The sequence below is a fragment of the Pelobates fuscus genome, chromosome 4, assembly GCF_036172605.1.
Source record: "Pelobates fuscus isolate aPelFus1 chromosome 4, aPelFus1.pri, whole genome shotgun sequence".
NCBI lineage: Eukaryota > Metazoa > Chordata > Amphibia > Anura > Pelobatidae > Pelobates > Pelobates fuscus.
Window position 1 is genome coordinate 347,696,950 of NC_086320.1, and position 18,056 is coordinate 347,715,005.

An 18,056-nucleotide genomic window follows, 5' to 3' on the forward strand; every position below is an offset into this window, starting at 1 on the left:
GACGGTGAGTGCTGGTATTCAGGGACTGAGGGTGAGTGCTGGTATCCAGGGACTGAGGGTGAGTGCTGGTATTCAGGGACTGAGGGTGAGTGCTGGTATTCAGGGACTGAGGGTGAGTGCTGGTATTCAGGGACTGAGGGTGAGTGCTGGTATCCAGGGACTGAGGGTGAGTGCTGGTATCCAGGGACTGAGGGTGAGTGCTGGTATCCAGGGCTGAGGGTGAGTAGGGACTGAGGGTGAGTGCTGGTATCCAGGGACTGAGGGTGAGTGCTGGTATCCAGGGACTGAGGGTGAGTGCTGGTATCCAGGGACTGAGGGTGAGTGCTGGTATCCAGGGACTGAGGGTGAGTGCTGGTATCCAGGGACTGAGGGTGAGTGCTGGTATCCAGGGACTGAGGGTGAGTGCTGGTATCCAGGGACTGAGGGTGAGTGCTGGTATCCAGGGACTGAGGGTGAGTGCTGGTATCCAGGGACTGAGGGTGAGTGCTGGTATCCAGGGACTGAGGGTGAGTGCTGGTATCCAGGGACTGAGGGTGAGTGCTGGTATCCAGGGACTGAGGGTGAGTGCTGGTATCCAGGGACTGAGGGTGAGTGCTGGTATCCAGGGACTGAGGGTGAGTGCTGGTATCCAGGGACTGAGGGTGAGTGCTGGTATCCAGGGACTGAGGGTGAGTGCTGGTATCCAGGGACTGAGGGTGAGTGCTGGTATCCAGGGACTGAGGGTGAGTGCTGGTATCCAGGGACTGAGGGTGAGTGCTGGTATCCAGGGACTGAGGGTGAGTGCTGGTATCCAGGGACTGAGGGTGAGTGCTGGTATCCAGGGACTGAGGGTGAGTGCTGGTATCCAGGGACTGAGGGTGAGTGCTGGTATCCAGGGACTGAGGTGAGTGCTGGTATCCAGGGACTGAGGGTGAGTGCTGGTATCCAGGGACTGAGGGTGAGTGCTGGTATCCAGGGACTGAGGGTGAGTGCTGGTATCCAGGGACTGAGGGTGAGTGCTGGTATCCAGGGACTGAGGGTGAGTGCTGGTATCCAGGGACTGAGGGTGAGTGCTGGTATCCAGGGACTGAGGGTGAGTGCTGGTATCCAGGGACTGAGGGTGAGTGCTGGTATCCAGGGACTGAGGGTGAGTGCTGGTATCCAGGGACTGAGGGTGAGTGCTGGTATCCAGGGACTGAGGGTGAGTGCTGGTATCCAGGGACTGAGGGTGAGTGCTGGTATCCAGGGACTGAGGGTGAGTGCTGGTATCCAGGGACTGAGGGTGAGTGCTGGTATCCAGGGACTGAGGGTGAGTGCTGGTATCCAGGGACTGAGGGTGAGTGCTGGTATCCAGGGACTGAGGGTGAGTGCTGGTATCCAGGGACTGAGGGTGAGTGCTGGTATCCAGGGACTGAGGGTGAGTGCTGGTATCCAGGGACTGAGGTGAGTGCTGGTATCCAGGGACTGAGGGTGAGTGCTGGTATCCAGGGACTGAGGGTGAGTGCTGGTATCCAGGGACTGAGGGTGAGTGCTGGTATCCAGGGACTGAGGGTGAGTGCTGGTATCCAGGGACTGAGGGTGAGTGCTGGTATCCAGGGACTGAGGGTGAGTGCTGGTATCCAGGGACTGAGGGTGAGTGCTGGTATCCAGGGACTGAGGGTGAGTGCTGGTATCCAGGGACTGAGGGTGAGTGCTGGTATCCAGGGACTGAGGGTGAGTGCTGGTATCCAGGGACTGAGGGTGAGTGCTGGTATCCAGGGACTGAGGGTGAGTGCTGGTATCCAGGGACTGAGGGTGAGTGCTGGTATCCAGGGACTGAGGGTGAGTGCTGGTATCCAGGGACTGAGGGTGAGTGCTGGTATCCAGGGACTGAGGGTGAGTGCTGGTATCCAGGGACTGAGGGTGAGTGCTGGTATCCAGGGACTGAGGGTGAGTGCTGGTATCCAGGGACTGAGGGTGAGTGCTGGTATCCAGGGACTGAGGGTGAGTGCTGGTATCCAGGGACTGAGGGTGAGTGCTGGTATCCAGGGACTGAGGGTGAGTGCTGGTATCCAGGGACTGAGGGTGAGTGCTGGTATCCAGGGACTGAGGGTGAGTGCTGGTATCCAGGGACTGAGGGTGAGTGCTGGTATCCAGGGACTGAGGGTGAGTGCTGGTATCCAGGGACTGAGGGTGAGTGCTGGTATCCAGGGACTGAGGGTGAGTGCTGGTATCCAGGGACTGAGGGTGAGTGCTGGTATCCAGGGACTGAGGGTGAGTGCTGGTATCCAGGGACTGAGGGTGAGTGCTGGTATCCAGGGACTGAGGGTGAGTGCTGGTATCCAGGGACTGAGGGTGAGTGCTGGTATCCAGGGACTGAGGGTGAGTGCTGGTATCCAGGGACTGAGGGTGAGTGCTGGTATCCAGGGACTGAGGGTGAGTGCTGGTATCCAGGGACTGAGGGTGAGTGCTGGTATCCAGGGACTGAGGGTGAGTGCTGGTATCCAGGGACTGAGGGTGAGTGCTGGTATCCAGGGACTGAGGGTGAGTGCTGGTATCCAGGGACTGAGGGTGAGTGCTGGTATCCAGGGACTGAGGGTGAGTGCTGGTATCCAGGGACTGAGGGTGAGTGCTGGTATCCAGGGACTGAGGGTGAGTGCTGGTATCCAGGGACTGAGGGTGAGTGCTGGTATCCAGGGACTGAGGGTGAGTGCTGGTATCCAGGGACTGAGGGTGAGTGCTGGTATCCAGGGACTGAGGGTGAGTGCTGGTATCCAGGGACTGAGGGTGAGTGCTGGTATCCAGGGACTGAGGGTGAGTGCTGGTATCCAGGGACTGAGGGTGAGTGCTGGTATCCAGGGACTGAGGGTGAGTGCTGGTATCCAGGGACTGAGGGTGAGTGCTGGTATCCAGGGACTGAGGGTGAGTGCTGGTATCCAGGGACTGAGGGTGAGTGCTGGTATCCAGGGACTGAGGGTGAGTGCTGGTATCCAGGGACTGAGGGTGAGTGCTGGTATCCAGGGACTGAGGGTGAGTGCTGGTATCCAGGGACTGAGGGTGAGTGCTGGTATCCAGGGACTGAGGGTGAGTGCTGGTATCCAGGGACTGAGGGTGAGTGCTGGTATCCAGGGACTGAGGGTGAGTGCTGGTATCCAGGGACTGAGGGTGAGTGCTGGTATCCAGGGACTGAGGGTGAGTGCTGGTATCCAGGGACTGAGGGTGAGTGCTGGTATCCAGGGACTGAGGGTGAGTGCTGGTATCCAGGGACTGAGGGTGAGTGCTGGTATCCAGGGACTGAGGGTGAGTGCTGGTATCCAGGGACTGAGGGTGAGTGCTGGTATCCAGGGACTGAGGGTGAGTGCTGGTATCCAGGGACTGAGGGTGAGTGCTGGTATCCAGGGACTGAGGGTGAGTGCTGGTATCCAGGGACTGAGGGTGAGTGCTGGTATCCAGGGACTGAGGGTGAGGGCTGGTATCCAGGGACTGAGGGTGAGGGCTGGTATCCAGGGAGTGAGGGTGAGGGCTGGTATCCAGGGACTGTGTGTGAGGGTGAGGGCTGGTATCCAGGGACTGTGTGTGAGGGTGAGGGCTGGTATCCAGGGACTGTGTGTGAGGGTGAGGGCTGGTATCCAGGGACTGTGTGTGAGGGTGAGGGCTGGTATCCAGGGACTGTGTGTGAGGGTGAGGGCTGGTATCCAGGGACTGTGTGTGAGGGTGAGGGCTGGTATCCAGGGACTGTGTGTGAGGGTGAGGGCTGGTATCCAGGGACTGTGTGTGAGGGTGAGGGCTGGTATCCAGGGACTGTGTGTGAGGGTGAGGGCTGGTATCCAGGGACTGTGTGTGAGGGTGAGGGCTGGTATCCAGGGACTGTGTGTGAGGGTGAGGGCTGGTATCCAGGGACTGTGTGTGAGGGTGAGGGCTGGTATCCAGGGACTGTGTGTGAGGGTGAGGGCTGGTATCCAGGGACTGTGTGTGAGGGTGAGGGCTGGTATCCAGGGACTGTGTGTGAGGGTGAGGGCTGGTATCCAGGGACTGTGTGTGAGGGTGAGGGCTGGTATCCAGGGACTGTGTGTGAGGGTGAGGGCTGGTATCCAGGGACTGTGTGTGAGGGTGAGGGCTGGTATCCAGGGACTGTGTGTGAGGGTGAGGGCTGGTATCCAGGGACTGTGTGTGAGGGTGAGGGCTGGTATCCAGGGACTGTGTGTGAGGGTGAGGGCTGGTATCCAGGGACTGTGTGTGAGGGTGAGGGCTGGTATCCTGGGACTGTGTGTGAGGGTGAGGGCTGGTATCCTGGGACTGTGTGTGAGGGTGAGGGCTGGTATCCTGGGACTGTGTGTGAGGGTGAGGGCTGGTATCCTGGGACTGTGTGTGAGGGTGAGGGCTGGTATCCTGGGACTGTGTGTGAGGGTGAGGGCTGGTATCCTGGGACTGTGTGTGAGGGTGAGGGCTGGTATCCTGGGACTGTGTGTGAGGGTGAGTGCTGGTATCCTGGGACTGTGTGTGAGGGTGAGTGCTGGTATCCAGGGACTGTGTGTGAGGGTGAGTGCTGGTATCCAGGGACTGTGTGTGAGGGTGAGTGCTGGTATCCAGGGACTGTGTGTGAGGGTGAGTGCTGGTATCCTGGGACTGTGTGTGAGGGTGAGTGCTGGTATCCTGGGACTGTGTGTGAGGGTGAGTGCTGGTATCCTGGGACTGTGTGTGAGGGTGAGTGCTGGTATCCTGGGACTGTGTGTGAGGGTGAGTGCTGGTATCCAGGGACTGTGTGTGAGGGTGAGTGCTGGTATCCAGGGACTGTGTGTGAGGGTGAGTGCTGGTATCCAGGGACTGTGTGTGAGGGTGAGTGCTGGTATCCAGGGACTGTGTGTGAGGGTGAGTGCTGGTATCCAGGGACTGTGTGTGAGGGTGAGTGCTGGTATCCAGGGACTGTGTGTGAGGGTGAGTGCTGGTATCCAGGGACTGTGTGTGAGGGTGAGTGCTGGTATCCAGGGACTGTGTGTGAGGGTGAGTGCTGGTATCCTGGGACTGTGTGTGAGGGTGAGTGCTGGTATCCTGGGACTGTGTGTGAGGGTGAGTGCTGGTAGCCTGGGACTGTGTGTGAGGGTGAGTGCTGGTAGCCTGGGACTGTGTGTGAGGGTGAGTGCTGGTAGCCTGGGACTGTGTGTGAGGGTGAGTGCTGGTAGCCTGGGACTGTGTGTGAGGGTGAGTGCTGGTAGCCTGGGACTGTGTGTGAGGGTGAGTGCTGGTAGCCTGGGACTGTGTGTGTGGGTGAGTGCTGGTAGCCTGGGACTGTGTGTGTGAGGGACTGTGAATGCTGCTAACCAGGGACTGTGAGTGCTGGTATCCTGAAAGAGAGAGAGAGTGTGTGTGTTTTATTTTTTTTTCACGTATCCTGGGACTGTGGTGTATTGGTATTGTGTGGATTTAGTGCTTCTATCCTGGTACTATGTGTGGGAAGGGTGAATGCTGGGACTGTGTGTGAGCATTGATTGCCGATATCCAGCAACGGTGTGTGTGGGGGGAAATGAGTGCTGCTGGTGTGTGTTTTTGGAAGTTAGAGCTGGAAGTGTGTGTGTGAAATTAGTGCTAGTGGTGTGTATGTTTTTGGAAGTTAGAGCTGGTATCCCGGTGCTTTGTGTGTGGGGGGGATTCTGATATTTTGGTACTTAGTGTTTAGAGGGCGTGCATGCATCCTGATGGTTGTGTGGGTAAGTGTTCTGGTATCCTGGTAAGTTGCATGAGTGTAGGGTGAGTGCTGGTATCCTAGTATTTGTCCGAGTGGGGAGAGTGCTGTCTTGTAGTAACATGGGGGGGGAGGAATGTTCAGGTATATTTTGTAGTAACATGGGGGAATCCTGGTACTGTTTTGCAAGTTCTTGCATCCAACCATTTTGAAGATACTTTTTGCAAAACTATTATGTGTATAAAAGCCATTCCACAACCAAAATGTTACTTTAATAAGAAAGTTTACCTTTATTTTTAATTAGAGTTGGTAAAATATATTGCAGCATGGTATCTGGCTATTGTTGAGGAACCACTAAAATCCTGGTACTTTATGAGGAGTGCTGGCATTCTGTGGGTCAGTCATCGCCCTACAGGGAAGCACTTTTTATCTTGGTGTGAGTACTGATAACTGAGTACTACAGTAGAGTACTGGCATGTTGGTGCTGTGGAGAAGTCCAACATCCTGTACTCGAGTGCTGCCCACCTGTGTTGCTTTTGTGTTCTGGTTTAATACTTGCATGGACTGGGCCCAAGTACTGAGCCATGTTGTGTGTGCAGGTACTGGTCCTAAGTTTAAAACCCATATCTTTTGGTACTAGTGGAAAGTTCTTCATTATGGTTTTTTCTTTCTGTGTTAGTGGTGTGATGAAGAATTTGTAAAACAGTACTGTCAGTGCATGTCACGTGGAAGAGAGTTGTCTTGGTGATGTAAGAGTGTTGCTCTCTTGGTAATTTATGACTGTGTCCGCAACCTGCTTTAGCCGCCTTATGCTGTGGGTAAGCTTTGGTATGTTGGTAATTTGGACTGCCAGCAAACTGCTTTTACATGTGACTTGGCTGAAGCAGGAGCAGGCTGTCAAGTTCAGGTGGTATGATTGTGTAATGTTCTCTATTTGCTTGTAAAGAGAGCTGCTTTGTTGACATTAAGAAGGTGGATACTTTTCTGTTGCTTGAGCATTGCCAAGGAGGGATAGGATGGTGTAGTGTTCTGGCCGCTTTCTCCTGCTTGTTGTAAGCTGGCCTCTTAAAGGCTTCACATGGAGCTCCTGCACAGTGTAGACGGCTATTAACATAACAAGTGATACAAACTTCTAAATTAAACAGACCACGCAATAAAGTTTAAACATTAAAGCTCTCTTTATAGGAAGTGTCTAGGAAGGCTGTGTGAGTCACATGCAAGGGGTGTGACTAGGACTGCATTAAAAAAAGTGATTTCACGCCTAATGACAGGGAAAAGGCAGGGGCATGATATACACACCAAAACTGCTTCAGTAAGCTAAAGTTGTTTTGGTGCCTATAGTGTCCCTTTAACTGGCATGTTGGTGCCATTTTTTGTTTTCATCTTTGGGGAAGTGACAAATTGATACCTGTGTTGATACTCCTGCGCATATTGCTTCTCTGTGATAAAGGCGAAGGAATGGGGCCCTTGGTTTTTTAGTTCTGTCTGCTTAGTAAGGACTTTGTCAGGGAAACCATGAAGATGCTTCATCGCAAATGATAAATGTTGGCCTTTTGCCTTAAAGTATTCATTTATCAAAACAAGTGTTTTCTTTAAATACTGTTTCTTGTTTTAGTCAGTCCCCTCAGGTTAACGTTTAAAACATCTGCATGTGCTGGTGACAATTTTGCTCAGAATTCACATAAGCCAACGCGGAACTCTTGTTGAAGGCTGGCTAATGACTCCGGAGTGACGCTGCCGTAGGTGAAATTACACCTTTGGCAGTCAGATGGGTTAGATCTGTTTGTGAAATGTTTCTTTACAAAACGCTTTACATGCAGACTCCAGGCACCAGGACCACTTCAAATCACTAGAGTGGTCATGGTGCTTGGAGCAACCCTTTAAATACAAAAAAATCAACAGAATTTTAGCCATTAGCAGAGGGCCTGAAGCCTTGGTGGAAAATCAAAACCTGATAACAAGTGATAAATTTAATTAGCCATATGCTCATTTAATTCAGTATACGCAAACATTCCTGGGGTTTTATTCACTAAATTCTGAATTGAAGACTAAAAGACAGGGACAGCTATTAATAAATATATATATATATTGCCTTGATGGAGAGCACTCACAGGACTCGAGAGCACTCGAGTCCTGTTAGTGCTTTCCATAAAGGTACTATATACGAAGGCCTGAGACTGCACCGAGGCATTAACGAGACTGGGAGCTGTGAGTGCGGGACAAATTGCAGGTTCTCTGAAACTGCAATGTTTCAGCTTGCAGGGTTATGGGAACAGGGACAGTGCACGCAGACCACTTCAATGTGATGACTTCTCTAAATAAATCATTTGGAAACATTTCTAACCTTTTAGAATCATTTGGAAAGCTTATTAAATCGAGGCCTTTGTAAGGGTCTTGCTGTTTCTCCCTCCCATGATAACCTGTGACTTAGTTTGTGTGGCATAAAAGAGGAACAAAGCCTGCCCCCTTCTTTCATACATTTTGACATTTCATATAAACGCACACTCCACTGCCATCTTATGCATCCACACTTCTATTTTGGCGATCACCCTCCCCTTGTTTCATATTGTTTTTCCTACCACCAGACAGTTCATTTCTCACTTCTTTGACATCTCCGGCTCATTTTTCACTTTACTTCTGTTTTAACACCCCACTTATGGTACTATTTAATCAACTCTCCCCTGTATTTCTTACCTCTCTCTGTTTTGGACCTTTATTCATACGATCTTGCAATGAAAGTGTTTGAAAAAGATCACGGAGAATACATTCTCCTCTTAACTTCATCGCAGTGAACAGCCTAGATAGCTGAAATGTTTTTCAGCAGATAGGTTCTCTAGGCACCTCTCGCTCCCTTATATAGGGAGGGCCAAAATTCAGATTTATTTTAAAAATGGCAGGTCCTCCCAGGTGAATTGGCCGCCACCTTTGCTCGAACTTTCAGATCCCGATTATTTCCTGTAGGGATATCTGAAGGCGCAGGTGTACATGTACAAACTGCACACACTTGAGGTGCAAATTTGATTTGAGGAGAAATTTGAGCGCTAGAGCTTCAAACATTAGCCAATGTAATCAGTAAAATATAAATGTGGAATGCAATTGAAGCTCATTTAAGAGGGGTCATCTTCTGTACCTAGTCAAACAAATCTCCATACGTTTAAGCGTTCATTGTATATGATAAAAATTAGTTAATTAATAAAAAAAAAAAAAAAAGTTGACTCCTCAAACCCTGCTCTGAATTTTGAGCCACCCCGTAGAAGCTTCACACAGCTAAAAAGTTACCGAATAGATTTGCTTAAACCAGTGACGGTTAGAATAGTGAGCCAAATCTTGTTCTCAGTAAATGGTTTTCATGGTAGTACACAAGTTTCTTATCTAAACTGTAACAACTACAGGTGATAAAGCAGGATTGTAGGCGTTCTAAGCACCGTAACGGATACAATTTATTGTAGCAGCTATGGTATAAAAATACCGTGAATGATGCCCCCATTTTGTGTCAAACCATTTTTAAGCAGTTTCATAGAAAATGTTAGTCTTTTCTGGTGCCTTCAGTCAGGTCCTCTGCTGTCACTTGAAAGCTGATTTCCCTATTGCCTCTTCCAGCTTTTGAAAGCAGTGATGGGCTGAGAGCATGGGCACTTAAACCCAGTGGTCGTGGCCTGTCATTGCCACCTAAAGTTGTATGGGCGAATGTAGAAGTCCACTTGTATACTTGCCCAGCCACAGAGAGAGGATGAACTGCAGGCACTCGTGTGAAAGCTCCTCTAGATTACTTCTGTCATAACCATTACAATTAGATGCAGTGGTTATGGGGCTTAGAGTGCTCTTAAGGGGAAATGCATTGCCTCCTGGGTTTTGAACCCCAATATTTTCACTTAACTGCCTATTTAAAATAATTGTAAATTAAAATGCTCTTGCTTTGCTAGTAATGTCACCCTAATGCTACATTACTGTGTACACATGTGACACTGGTAATTGACATTCCTGTGGTTATAGCTTTCCCCACGTCACCCTAATGGTTAAGTATATTTCTAAACTTTCGACAGAGGAAAATTCCAATAGTTTTATTTCAGCTTTCCCTCTTTTCTTGGGTAAATCAAAACGCTGATAGGTGAATTAGTTCTAGGGGCCCACTATGTGCCATTCACGTTTTCTGCAGACATTGTCACCATTCTTATTGTTTAAGGATGTATAGCAATAAACGGTGCCGTGTAACCCTTCTCCCACATACATATGTATGAAGCACGTTACAATGGACGTTTGTTGTAAAGGCAAGTGCTGCTGAATAAATTTGGAACTAACTAATAGCATCAGCTCTGTTTTCCAATTCGTACTACACTTTGCTTGTCATCTCTATGAAACGCGTGCATTCACCACTTTTTTACTTTTTATATAATTTGTTTTAATAGTCCATTGGAGAGCTGTGAAGGCAGTTTTCTGTATAGTCTTATAGACAATAAAGATAATATTTTAGATGTGGCCTTATACAATTTATAGCTCCAGCTTTTATATACTGCATGGAAAGATCTTTGTATTGCTGGTGAGAGATCTTTTAAAAATGTAATATGTTGACAACTTCTTTATTACTGGACTGTAATAACATCAGAATGTGTGTTATAAATGATGATAATGTTAGCTTTATACTCAAGATGTGTTCACAAGGAGCATGTACATCTATGCGCACTGTTGATGTTTCTATTCCTTGGAATCTGTAGCTTTGCTCATGATAGGACTGGGTCATGGTTAGCTGTCATTGTTAATTAATTTTCGCTCTGTGGCTTGACTTTAATTGTTAATATTTCTTTCTATGAGTGTACCTACAAGTGTAGGTTATCCATGGAAAATAAGTTTTGGTGCACTGATATCAAGGATTAAACTGTTGTTTGTTTCAGTACACTTGTACACGGACAAGATTTTGAGGTAACCATGCATTGATGCATTTTTGAACTCCTAATTCAGGGGTAGGCAGCCTTTGGCACTCCAAATGTTGTGGACTACATTTCCGTCAATCCTCTTACTGCCATAATGCTGGCAAAACGCTCTAAACATCCAGAAGGTAGAATTTTTCCAACTGCAGTCCTAGTTTATAAGTTAAAACGAATGTTCAGTACCATTGGCTGTTATCCTCAATCTGGACATTTCTCCGGAGAGTTTTGGATCCTTTGGAATTTCAAACTGTAAACTGATTTATAGTGCAGCACAGAGTTAGGCATCCTTCGGAACTCCAGCTCTTGTGGACTACATCTATTTTAATGCTCTTACAACCATAATGCTGGCAAAGCATCAAGGGACATATAGTCCACAACATCTGTAATGCTGAAAGTCGCCTGTAACTGCCGGCTGCAACACTTGGCTAACTGTTTAGTCACAATCTATCCAATGACTCTGTGTGACAAACTCCTCTTTTTAAGTGAGTTTGCCACGAGTTCCTGGAGGAGCCTGCTTGCCAGCCTCCTGCCCACAGACTATGGACCTTGTAAAATGTGATATAAAAGTCTGTTCGTGTATTTGGACTATATAGTTGGGGAACCGAACAGCCGCACAAACAGTCGGACACTGAAACTCGCGAACACTGCTGGACTTCCATGATCGCCTGCGTTCAGTGTGAAATCACTTAGACCCTGTTCGGTGGAAACGTTCCCACGAACAAGGGGAACAAGCTCCAGGGTAAGACTCTTGACTATGTTCGGTAGTTTGTTTATTTTTAAACTACCAAACTAGACCGACTGATTCTCTGAAACTGTTTTGGGCATGGGACCATGCGGTCGGTAGGTCAAACAAATGACTTCCAGGAAATTCCTGAACCACTGAACTGATGTGGGTGATTTTAGGATATGTTGGTCACCCAGATAAGGGCTATCAGGGGATGTAACTTTTGTGATTAAAAAAAAAAATATATATATATTTTTAGGGTACTTTTTGGGTGTTTGGGAAAAAGTGTTTTTTTTCTGTGCTCGGAGATAATAGGATTAGATTAGTACACCTCCTGATCCAATTATCTCTCAGGCACAGGGGAGGGATTATCTGATTATGTATGGGAGTGTCCTGGACCTGAGAGCCAATGTAATTGTGTATTTGTTTCTACTGTGGTTTACTCTCCTGGGGGAGTGCCCCTTGCATGGGGACATGCATATAAGGCCATTTGTGGTTCCCATTAACATATTCCATCTTGTACTCCCAGAACTACATGTCGTCTGGTTACTGGGAGGGGGAAGGGCTAATCACTGTTCCAGCGTGGAGGATTCAGCGGGGAAAGTCCTTGTAAGGACAAGAGCTCCCAGGACTGAGTGTCGTCCAGTGCCTTGGGGTTGCTAGAGCGAGTTCCCCATTAGGCTCCAGGAGAGGGCTTCAGGACCCCAGTCAAGTCACGGTGACTGTGGGCAGAAGTGCTGCGGTTTGACCCCTGTTCCAAAGTGGTCCTTGGCGGAGGTACCCAGCCAGGGGTACAGGGACTTTAGTTACACTGCCTGGAAGATTGTTTCTTCTCGACTAACCTTTCTGCATATTGGCTGTGTACACAGGGCTAGGGCAGAATTCAGAGTCACTCCCAGCAATGACATTCTACATTCACCCCCTTACTCGTATTAAAAATAATGCATTTGTCATGTGTGAGATGATAATTGCAGGTTCGTGCCTGGTACAACCTCACCCTTGTATTATTAATATGCCTATCCCTTTGCCTTTGGCAATTAAGGGGATTATACTAATGAGAATAAGCACTATTGTTGAATTTGCGAACATGATCATGCGAAGTCCCTAGGCAAAGTTCCCACAGCTGACATCCTATATTATATAATAGAAACCTATTAAATTACATAGCTATATATCCTACCAACTGTTTAGGGAATAATTAACAAATTATCATTATTTTTTTTATTATTATTATTATTATGACCATGTTCTCCCTTAGGATACTGTTGATTGTATTCTGGATGAATTTTTTTTTTCTTTCAGTCTCTTTAGATTATGACTCGAGAAATATTTTTCAGTCTAAGTATATAGGATATATTGAATATTCAGTTCTATTTAAACTACTAGAGTTAAGTCACTAGTAGGATCACAGAAAGAGCACACCTCCCTATACACATGGCCTTGGATGCAAACATGTAAAGTCCATTGTGCACATTGCATTAATAGTCTTAAAGGTTTCTAATGGAATATGCATATGTATCTACACATGTGTGAGTGCATTCCAGTCTTGCCGCCTGCTTTAGATGAACGATGTTTGGAGAGATGTCGCTGCGCTATCTGTCTCTGCTTAACTGCTGCTTGATATAAGCACCGTGAAATGACTGGGACAGCTATTATTCTACCTTTGGCATGATCTATGCAGTTTATACTCCATATCGCTATGCATTACAATAAAATGAGGAGATGTCCAGTCGAGTGTACATAGACTCGCTCATACCAGCAAAGGTCTCAGGTGGGACATACAAGTGGAAATGAAAATGTGTGAATGCTTTGCCTGATGCAATAAAAGTATGATTAGTTCCCGTGGCAAACCATCACAAGAGCTTAATAAAGCTGGACCACAGCTTTGGAAAGTGCATGTGAGGAATCTATAATAACATTCACCCAGTCATTTTAATAATTTCTCAGTCTTTTTCATTGCTTTGTGCCACGCATATTTGTGACATCGTAAAAGCGATCAGAGTTGTGATGTACTCTGGAATTTTTTTTTTTTTTTTTACATTTTTACAAAATTTTTCTACTGTTCTCATTTTCTTCAAACGCATGTCTTTGTTTTTTTGTCTTAGGCCATGGCTTGATTAATGTTTGAATCATTTAGGGGCCAACTAAATGTTTTGTTGGAGTCTCGAAAAAGCAGGCTCAATGTAAACAAAATATTAAAAGCCATGGGTATCCTATTTGAGTCGTGGTCATTCTAGCTTTGGGAGTTTGTAAAGCCCGGTCTTTGGCTGTAGTACACCTGTTTAATAAATGCTTTTTAAGATGTGTCCTCCATGCAAAGTCCTCATAGACCTAAAACCTCTAGGGGTTTATTCAGTTTAATTTTTCATTGGCTTCTGTCACAAACGGCAACAGAAGGCTTTCTTTTTAATAACATAAGAGCCATGTGTGTCTGTTATGCATCATGACACAGAGCCAAAATATTTCCAGCCTGGAATGTGCCTCTTCTCCTGGTATGTTGAACTTCAGCCCTCCAGGGTTTAGACACACTAGGTTTTTAACATAACCCTTAGAAAATTGCTCAGAAATATAAAATGTTAATGGACGGATTACAGAATAATTTACAGTTTTAAGTTTGTTACATATCTTGGCATAATCAGAAATGTAATAGAACATCACTGACAACTCTGGCCTGGGTTTTTTTTATAGATTAATTTTGGATGTCTTATATTAAAATGGTAACCATCACCTCCCCCCCCCCCCAAATAAATAAAGAGCTGAAATTGTAGTTTTGTCATTTGTGAAGTTGTTCTGCATCGTGATACTGTATTTGACTGGTAAATTAATAGAGAATAATAAAAAAAAAGGTAAATAAAACTTGCAGGTTACTAATACACCCAGGACATATGAATCAGAAACTACACTAGTTTAAAGCATTCTTCAATACCTTTTATCTGTATTGCAGGGCTCAGAATTTACCATCTTCCTCAGGCCATTGTGCGGTATAAATTTACCCCTTGTTAAGTGTGTCATGTACCTATCAAGCTTGCATTGGCGAATATTAAGCCCACGCACGTGGCATTTGCTTTGTACTGCATTCCATTTGCAGCATTGGCAATCTAAAACACACAATGCACAAACCCCAGTTCTAAACAGTTTTCAAACCTTCATGTTTCTGATTAACTTGAAGTAAATGCCTTTTGCATGATGGATACATTCTAAGTTAGCTGTCAAACTTCTGTTGCCGGCCCCATCTGACAAGGTGATTTATGTGCTTGGTCAGAATTACAAGTCATGTAGTCCTGGGGTGACCTGTGCGGGTCCGTTGTGACTTCTTTGAGTTGTTTCTCATATTCTCATACTGGACCAACCGTAATGACCTCACATATGGGAATGGCCAAGCTGTCTGTAAGGTTTAAAGGAACACTATAATGTTAAAACACTATAGTGTCCTGCTACCTATTGTGGCTCCCCCCTTCATCCCCCCTGCCAGTTGAGGGTTTGAATTGTGAGTTTAACTGGCCTTTCAGCTCTCGCTGCACTGATCGCTGGGCTCCTGCTGCCTCGCTTCTTTGGCTGAGATCATCCGTATAGATGATCCAAGTCAGTCCAATGCTTAACCATAGGGAAACCTTGGGAGGCTAGGGTGCATGCGTGTCAGAATGTCACACTGCACCAATCAGTCTGTATGAGACCATCTGATTGAAATAGCGGAGTTTAACCCGTCTATTGGGTGGAATATCCTCTAGGGACTGTCAGTGTGACAACTACTTGAGGTATGTTAATCCTGCAAGTAAAAATTGCTGTTCCTGCAGGATGACGATGTTTACATTGCAGGGTAAAAACACTAGGTACATGGCACCCAGACCACTTATTTTTTTTAATGTTTGCCGATAATTTTGGTAGCACGATATATAGATTAAAGTATTTCTTATATTCTTTAAAATTGAGTGATCCCATAGGATTGTAGATCTAATTTGGTGCCAGGTTAGCACTAAAACACCCACCCTAGTGGTCTCTATCGATGCTGAAAAAAGCATTTAATAGAGTCAAATGGCCCTATCTCTTCAGTCTCCTCACATTTTTAGGATTTCCAAATACCTATATAACAGCAATCAAAGCCATGTATCATAACGTGACTGCAGAAGTGAAAATAACAGGAGCAAGACCTCAACCGTTTAGGCTAGGCAACTAAACTCGACAGGGATTCCCCCTGTCCCCACTTTTTTGTTTTATCCCTGTAGCCCCTTCTGCAAGCTCTCTGGAAACATACTCCCATTCAGGGAATAGATGTAGGAGGACAGCAATTTCTGGTATTTGCATACGCAGACTTTGTGCTCCTGACAGTTACGAACCCAAGTACGTCCATGAAGGCAATGACAGAAGTCCTTACTAGATCTGGATCTTTCTCAGGGAGGGTATAGAGCAAATATGGAGAACTCCATAGAGCTCCCAATAGTAATGTATGTGCCGGACACTGCATCGATTCATAAGGCACATTATCTCCAAATAGTACAAAGCTCTATAAAATACTTAGGGGTTCATTCATGGGATGCCCAGTACTACCCTGCCCGGCAGACCATTCTAAATTGTACAAGTTAAATTACTCCCCTTTAATGAAAACCCTAATGCGGATACGGACAATTGGATAGATAAACCAATCTTGTTGATCGGCAGAATCCACTCTGTTAAAATGAATATCCTACCGCGCATATTATTTCTGTTCCATGCACTTCCCATCCCCATAGCTAAATCTGATCTTGTAACCCTACAAAAAGCCATTGTCTCTTTTTTATATGGCAAAATAGGCTACCTACGATTTCACGGAACTTCTTGTATCGCCCTAAATCGAGGGGTGGTCTGGGACCACCACATCTCTATTTCTATTATATAGCAACCCAACTTGCACAAATTGAGATGTGGCATGTTCCCTTAGAGGAAAGTAGGTGGGTAGACCTCGAGTCACTTTTGACAGGGGCAGATCTATCCCAATTGTTCATGTGGGTCCCCAAAGCACACAGACCGATTCTGCGAACTGCATGCTCTGTAATACTTCATTTGATAAGACTCTGGGATAAAGCGGTCGTTAAATAAAATTGGCATCCTCCCCCTCACCTCTCATTCCTTTATGGACAATTAGGGCGTTCCCCCAGGGATGGCAGCAAGAGACGTTCGAAACTTAGAAAGAGTAGGCATACAGAGAATTATATCATATGTATATTGACAAAAAGATAAAACAGTTCGAAGAATTAAAACAAAGGGCCCACCGTACAACAACCGATTTCTTTCGGTACTTACAACTAAAGGATTTTGCGAATCAAGCACACATAAAAGCAACTGCTCCCAAATTAATGTCATCTTTGAGAGCATGTGTCTGAGTGAGTCTATACAGTCAGGCTTAATCACTATCTTGTAGCCCAGCTAAGCACCGAAACAAACGAATGGGGGTCATTAACTTACACAGAACAAGGGGAAACATTAGAAGGTGTAGATTGGCAAGACATATGGGAAGCCAATAACGCTATGTCCATATGCTTGTAAATACAGGAACAATCGTTTAAACTATGTTCAGGTGGTATACTACCCCCCTAAAATTGAATAGAATGAATAAAATCGCCAATGGATGCATGTTGGAGAGGATGTGGTCATAGGGGTTCCTATGTCCATATGTGGTGGGAATTCCCCTTAGTTCAACGGTATTGGAAAAGGATACAGGACCTGATAGGTCAAATATTTCAATGTAAACCTGACATCAACCCATGGGTATACCTGTTAAACAGACGTTAAAGGGATGGACGAAGCACGAACAATTGTTACTGCACAAGGTTACCTTAGCAGCTAGGAGGGCATTAGCCAAATCATGTCTTAAAGCAGAAATCTCCCCCCCACTCCCCCACTCAGGTGGTATTGGATAAAATACGATCTACAGATTTGGTGGGCAATCTGACCACTAGGGTCAGAGGCTCCATGAAGAAATTGGAGAATATATGGGAACCCTGGCTAATTTGCATTTTAGCAGACTAAATAAGGTGTCAATGATATACAAAGACCCTCAAACTGGGACATAGTTTAAGACTAAGAGTGGAAAACCATAGATGCCCAGTACTACCCGCCTGGCCACTCGTGGCTCACCGGTGACCTACCTATACTCTCTCTACTTTTCTTCTTTCTTCTAGACTCCACCTTTTTTCTTTGCTCTCCCTTACTAACTCTTTCCTTATATCTCTTCAGATAGGAATGTATCAAAGACCCGGTATTCACTCGCGTTAGTTCAATTATGTTATGTTGTGAGTTCTCAGAATCGTCCCGAAAGGTTTACACCTTCTATTCGACCACAAGATAAGCTATCTACAGATGGAGCGTTATAATTTAACTACTATTCGTTTAACTGTAATGCATGATATACCTAAACCATAAAAATATGAAATGTATTTGACAGGGATACTACCGAAAGGAAAGTTTGCATATCTTTCTAGACATTATTATTATTATTATTATTATTATTATTATTATTGCGCCAGCTAATTCCGTAGTTCTCTACAATGGGTGGGTGACCTGTACTATTATGGCTTGTATATAGCAGCATAGAATCGGTACCAAGTTTACCTAATGTTACATGTGATGTTAATGTTATGACTGTCCCTCATAAATAAAGAATTGAAAAAAAATGAAATAAAATTGAGAATGGCGAGGAGTGCACCTTCTGACAGCTTCAGAACGGTTTCATATAGTTGATACTTATAGCAACATTTTAGGCACCATAACAACTTCATCTAAATTAAGTTGTTAT

The 18,056-nt window shown here is 46.0% G+C and overlaps 1 protein-coding gene across 5 annotated transcripts in view; it reads left to right on the plus strand.

Moving 5' to 3' along the window:
- The window catches only part of MLLT10 (MLLT10 histone lysine methyltransferase DOT1L cofactor), a 182,673-nt gene that overhangs the window by 35,407 nt on the left and 129,210 nt on the right, over positions 1-18,056 (plus strand). The gene's annotated exons all lie outside the window — the stretch shown is intronic.